Below are 6,327 nucleotides of genomic sequence, written 5' to 3'. Positions count from 1 at the left end.
ATATTATATTATATTATATTATATTATATTATATTATATTATATTATATTATATTATATTATTATTATCAATCATAATATTTTTTCTATTTAATTTCGTAATTCATTAATATTAGTTTCATCTAATATTGTATTTTTCTTATTAGTATTAGTATCACTATTACTTTTATATTTAGTAATTTATTATTGTTTTGAACATATAAAATGATGTTTGGAATAATAAATAATAGGATAATAAATAATTAGGATAAAAAATTCTTAATCAAAATTAAAATTAAAAATTTTTATGAAATAATATTCTTTCTATATCAAATGTTCAAATTTCATTAGGAAAGAAGAAATATCATTCTTTGAAAATTAAATTATTGTAAATCATTGATCAAGAATTCATAAAATTAATGAAAATAATTTTTAAATGCAGCATCCTCAAAAAAAATTTATTGATCAAATTCAAAAAACTTCTTCCATTCTGTATTTCATTCTATATATGTTGAAATTACTCAAATTTGATGATAATTTGTTTAATTAAACGGCATATGCGAGTAAACTGAGGTAAGTATCCTCGCCGGATCAATCAGACGACAAATGGTATGCAAATGTAATGCAATGTCAATTTTGGAGCAATTATTGTAATTATTCTAATTAGAGACAGGAGAGAATAAATAATTACAATTATACGCGTCGATAAAGAAATATTTTGTTTTGATATTAAAAACATTATTTTTATAACTAAATAAATGATCGTTTAATCGATAGTTTAAAAAATAAATGAGATTAAAAATTTAATAATTAATTTATGAAAGGATTTTATGTAGTAATGGCATCAAATTCAAAATATCTGAAAAAAGATTTTAATGAAACATTGTATAATTATTGCACTAAAAATTTTGCTATTTTATAGTCTTTTTTTAATTTAAGAAAAAAATTGAATTTTTATGGAAGAATTTTTATTTAAATATTTGTAAATCGTGAACAACAAAAAATATTAAAAAATAATTTACATAAAAATTCTATTGTTCTGAAAGATTTTTAAATTTATACATATTTTTGAAAAATTATACGAGTCAGATAAAATTATATTTTACAATGATTATTTTTAAGAAGAAACGAAAAATTGATTTTAAATGAATGAAAAATTTTTAGTAAGAAATTTGTTAAATTTATAAAGATTTAAATTCATTCGATGAATATTCAATTTGCCTATTCATCCAAGATTTAAATCTGTCGTATTTAAATTCCACTATTTAAAAATATTATTTTTTTTAAATATATAAAAAAATTTGAAACCAGTGACACTACCAATATATTCTTTAATCATCAGATTACATCAATCACTCAGTTAATATTTGGATGAATGACTTGAGAATATTGTTTGTTGTTACTAATAGTTTTAAACTTATTTTAAAATGTAAATTCCAATGTAATAATTAAATCTTAGCAGTTGATGTTAAACACAATAACTAGAATTAAACTCGCGATTAATATTTGAATAATTTAGAAACACTATTTCTTAAATGATAACAGAATTTACTTTAAGTTATAAGTCTCTGGTTAATAATAACTACAATTAATATCGAGTACAGAAATAAATAATATAATCTACAAAGAAAATCTAATCTATCAATATTTGAAATCACTTCACGCACGATCTATCTATCGTTAAATGTAATAATAAGTCAGCATAGAATTATCAAGCTATCTCTTTCAACGAGAAAATGAAAGATACATAGTAGAAAGAAATATAAAGACATCTACATAAGAAAACATGGAGGTCGAGAAATGAAGAAAACAAAGAGGGACGACGCGTTTTACCTGCGTTATACATGTAGGTAAGTTGGAATACAAATTTCGCAACGGTTCGTTAGAGACAAGAAAAGAGGCTGTGTCCGTACCTTGAGAGCGGGCCACGCTTCGTTACTCATCCGTCGAGTGGTCCTAAAACAAAAACGGCAACGGATGCAATTAGACACAATGTTTCTACCCTACCCCTCCACCCTACATATACCCATTTTACGTATAATGTATACATATATCGTGTACATGGTATATACATGTGTTACGCGTGATTATAGGAGACAGATTTGGGATACGAAGGAAGAATAAGGAGAGAGAGAGAGAAAGAGAGACAGAGAGAAATGGCTTATGCTATTTCAAGTCGGATTTCCTATTGAATTTAGCCAAATTCATGAGAGATTCGTAATATTATATCGTAGTCTACCCTCATTTGCGCACTTCCGAGGAATCCATTTCCGACTTTTCTTCGCTCGCAGTTTGTGGTATCGCTTTGGGACTCCCCTCTAATTCTCTACCCATTCCTTATTCCTGCTTTGACTTCACATGAGATCTCATTTGTCACGGTTTATTGTTTTTACACATTTTTCAATTCATACGTATCTATGTCCTTAGGAGAAAAATACAACTAAAAGATCTTATTTTTTATGGACATCATGTTATAACTCATGCTCAACGTAATTAAGATATATTTAGGTATAAATCAATTGATGAATAATTGTTTATGAATAAATGTGTTTTTTGTAAATATATTCGTGTATTTATGTCTATAATTGATTGGTTTAAAAGATATTTTTTTTAAATTTAAGTTTTGAAAATTTAGTATACGAAAAAACAAAGAAAAAGATAATAAATTTTAATGTTTTCTTAAATATATTTATATTTTATTTTACTCTAATGTTTTTAATTTTTTTTAATATAAAATAAAAAGATGATTTGTATTAAATAATGCATTATTAAATTATTTATTTCTTCATATTTTATTTTATCTTACACCATTTTATAAATATAATTGAGTCCAATTGCGAGAAATATCAATATGAAATTTGGTAAAGTAATTCATATACATCTCAGTTTATATTTCAGCTTTAACAATTAATATATACTTAATATAATATTTACTTATAATACTTATTATAATATAATTATTAATAATAAATTAATATTTTTGCATTAATAATAAATATTCTAAGAATAAAATAAATTATGTTAGATTTTTTCAAAAAAAAATTCTCTCTGAGAGAGAAATTGAAACTTCATATTTTAATTATTTATATGCTTATATATACTTATAATAGATTGCAGCAATTATAAATAATTGATATATCTACATATATATCTATATATGTATAAATAGCATAATCTACAAATATTGAATTATTTAAGTCAATGTTATAATTTGATCAAATCAATATAATATAGAAATGTGATTTAGGAAACGTGATAGATTCAATCATCAATATTAATTTAAACTTTATAATAAATGTAAAAGTGCAAATGTTAATCTCGCTTCTTGCTTCTTTCAATTGCTTATAACTTATAATAAATAAATAATCAACACTTTCATACAACAACTTTTATATTTGTTTTATATAATTGATCGAATCCAGAGATGTTTTACTAATATAAATCTAATATAAACATTTTATAATTCAAATTTTGAAAAAATTGAAAAATATAAACCAAAAATACTTTTGGATATTAAATATTACAAATTACATATTATTAGATTACATATTATTAGATAGTAATTAATTTATTAAACTAAATTGATCAAAAGTTAACACCAATAAAAATACAATGAATGAACAGTTATAGTTTCTTTCAAAAACTTTGACAATTTTCTCTTTAATCATTGCAATCGATATTTCATTGTAAGTTCACTCATTCAAGAATTATATATACAACATCTGTGAGTTAGAAAGTCACTTTGTGTTAAGCTAGATATGGACAATATTACGTCGACAAAACAATGCACTGCACAGACTGTTCGCATACAATGAACATCAAAGTTGACTAACAATGAACTTTGCACGATCACTACATCGATATAACACTCCATCCAAGAAACTTTTCGCGTTATAAAACGGTGCGTGTAGATCTCGTCCACTTGTATCGCATACGAAATTCACCGCAAGAATCAGGGACGACGATGGACGATTTTCAACCAACCTTTGATAATGATCTCTAAAAGGAATGGCGAGGAAGAATGAACTCAAGAATGAAACATTCTTATTCTAAAAAGGCAATCTCGCTTTCCCGGAGCGAAAGTTTCTTGACAAAAAGTACGCTCGCGCGTTGAAATGTGCCCCACGTCGAGCCCCTTGTCGTGGTCAGGATTTTCGAGCCGAGAAACCACCTTTCTTTTGAGCGATCCGCACATTACATTCGTTGGAAGAGCTACTTTTTTGCACCATTTTCACGCTTCTAAATCAATTTTACGCTTCCTTTTCCTCTATCTTTTTTTTTTTTCCTTCTTTTTCCACTTCACGGTTTTAAAGCGGCCAAATAATTGTTGTAAAAATACCAGAAATGTCAATTTGATGTTTCATGAACCTGAAATTATATTTTTATTTAATTCTAAAAATAATTTTTTAAATTTGTGATTCAAAAGTATAATTTTTCTGTTAACTTTTTCAACCATGATTAAAAGTTTATGAATTTTTTTCATTTTTTCTCATAATTATTCGAGTTATTTCGAATTATATTATTTTAACGCTTTATTTGAAAAAAATTCTAATAATAAGAGAACATTAATTTACAATCCTGAATAAATTAGAAAATAAAGAAAATGTTAATTTTAATAAAAATTCTGAAAATTAAATGTTAATAATAAGTATAAAGCAATGCTTGAAATATTTTCTTGCAACAAATAAAAATTTTATCAATTTTAAATCAACATTTTAATCAAACCTGATAAATTCTCTTGGCCAGCCACGAGATTTATTCGTTCAGGATCTACCACTTCTAATGAGCTTCGGTTTTTGGGTCACACGTCCCCTTTCAAACTTACTGCGCATACATCTTCCCGCAATTTCCTCCAACCTTTGTGCATTCGAATCTTTCAACTCGGCGTGCTTCTGGAACTCTATCCACTCGGGGGAATGGGAACGAGACAAAGAACTTAAAACTTCGGAATAAAGTCGGATATTGATCTGTCTCGTGACTTTTCGCGAGAGCATGGCTTCTTTCCAAAAGATACCATAATGCATTCTCGAATAATAATAATATAAATACAAGCAAACCGACATTATTCACCTTTGAAATTAAACAAGGAACGATATCGAGGGTACTCGAAAATAGTTAAAATCAAGACAAACAAAAATTCGACCAAATAACATCCGTATGAAGAACGTTTTAAGTAATTGAATTCAGCCATGTTTTTTTTATTTAAAATGATTTTTAACATTTCAAAGTACACCAAATTTTATATTATAGTACATCTACTTAAAATTTATCGATTTGATTTTTATTATTATTCTTATTTAAAGTTTATACAGAGACAAAACACGAAGACTGTTTTTTTTTTCTTTTGCTTTTTATATAATAAGCTTTACAAAATTATAATAAGTTGAAATTAAAATATTTCTTAGATTAATGACTTTTGAACATTTTAACTTTAAATCGATATTTTTTTATAGAAAATATAGAACTGTTGAGCAAATAATAAAAAATGTATGAAAAATTTCCATTTGAAAAAAAAATGTTGGCCTTCATATAACGTATCCATCTACAAAAAGCTTAATAACACTAGATATACATCTTTTGAAATCATTCGAATATTTATCGCTAATAATAATAATAAAAATGAAAATAGTAATTTCAAATAAGATATCCTGTATGCATGTGAATAAACAAGTAATTAAATAGCTTATACAGTATATTAATATATTCAGAGATCATATTTAGAAAGTCGATTTTAAAGACTAATTAAAAAAATTCCAATTGAAGTATATTTATTAAATTAATTAAAGTTTACATTAGATAAAGAAATACGTGGCAAAAATAGAACTGTCTCACTGTGTCTCGTTCTGTTTTACGTAAATTTCAATTACTTGTAATAAATAAATTTTAATCAAAACATTTTTCTATACCAACTTTTTTATTTATTTTTTCCTTCAAAAAATATTTTACAAATATATTAATACGCTATATATTCGATTTGGATAAATAAATCTTAAAATAGATAAAATTGATCGGTTATATAACAAATATCTCAAGCATACAAAAATACACAAAATAACACACTAATATAACATTCGATTGACTTGGAATTCGAATCTATTTGCCATATTGCTTTTTTGTTTGCGTCTGAAGAATCAGTTTTGAGAATTCTTACTCGTTTTTCATTGGCTTATAAGAAAAAGGGAAAAATATTTTTTATAAGTGAGATAGGAAAAACTATTTTTCTTATATTTTATGATATGTATTTTAAATTTCTAAAAACACTTGAAATGCGTGCTTTCGAAAAGTGAAATTCCAGGAATTGAAGGAAATCTTGAAAATTGAAAACATTTAATCGATTACTGTTGTACTT

General features: G+C 25.0%; 1 protein-coding gene across 1 annotated transcript in view; it reads right to left on the bottom strand.

Annotated features, from left to right (window-relative positions):
- Nucleotides 1–1,956, bottom strand: part of LOC102681882 (leucine-rich repeat-containing protein 4C-like) — a 168,882-nt gene extending 166,926 nt beyond the window's left edge. The window contains 1 exon segment of the mRNA XM_031514591.1: nucleotides 1,892–1,956. The gene's annotated coding sequence lies outside the window, so the exon portion shown is untranslated.
- Nucleotides 1,957–6,327: the final 4,371 nt, after the last annotated feature.

Source organism: Apis dorsata, unplaced genomic scaffold (assembly GCF_000469605.1).
Source record: "Apis dorsata unplaced genomic scaffold, Apis dorsata 1.3 scaffold_1082, whole genome shotgun sequence".
Classification (NCBI taxonomy): domain Eukaryota; kingdom Metazoa; phylum Arthropoda; class Insecta; order Hymenoptera; family Apidae; genus Apis; species Apis dorsata.
Note: the sequence above shows the minus strand (reverse complement) of the source record. Positions and strands in the feature narration are given on the sequence as shown.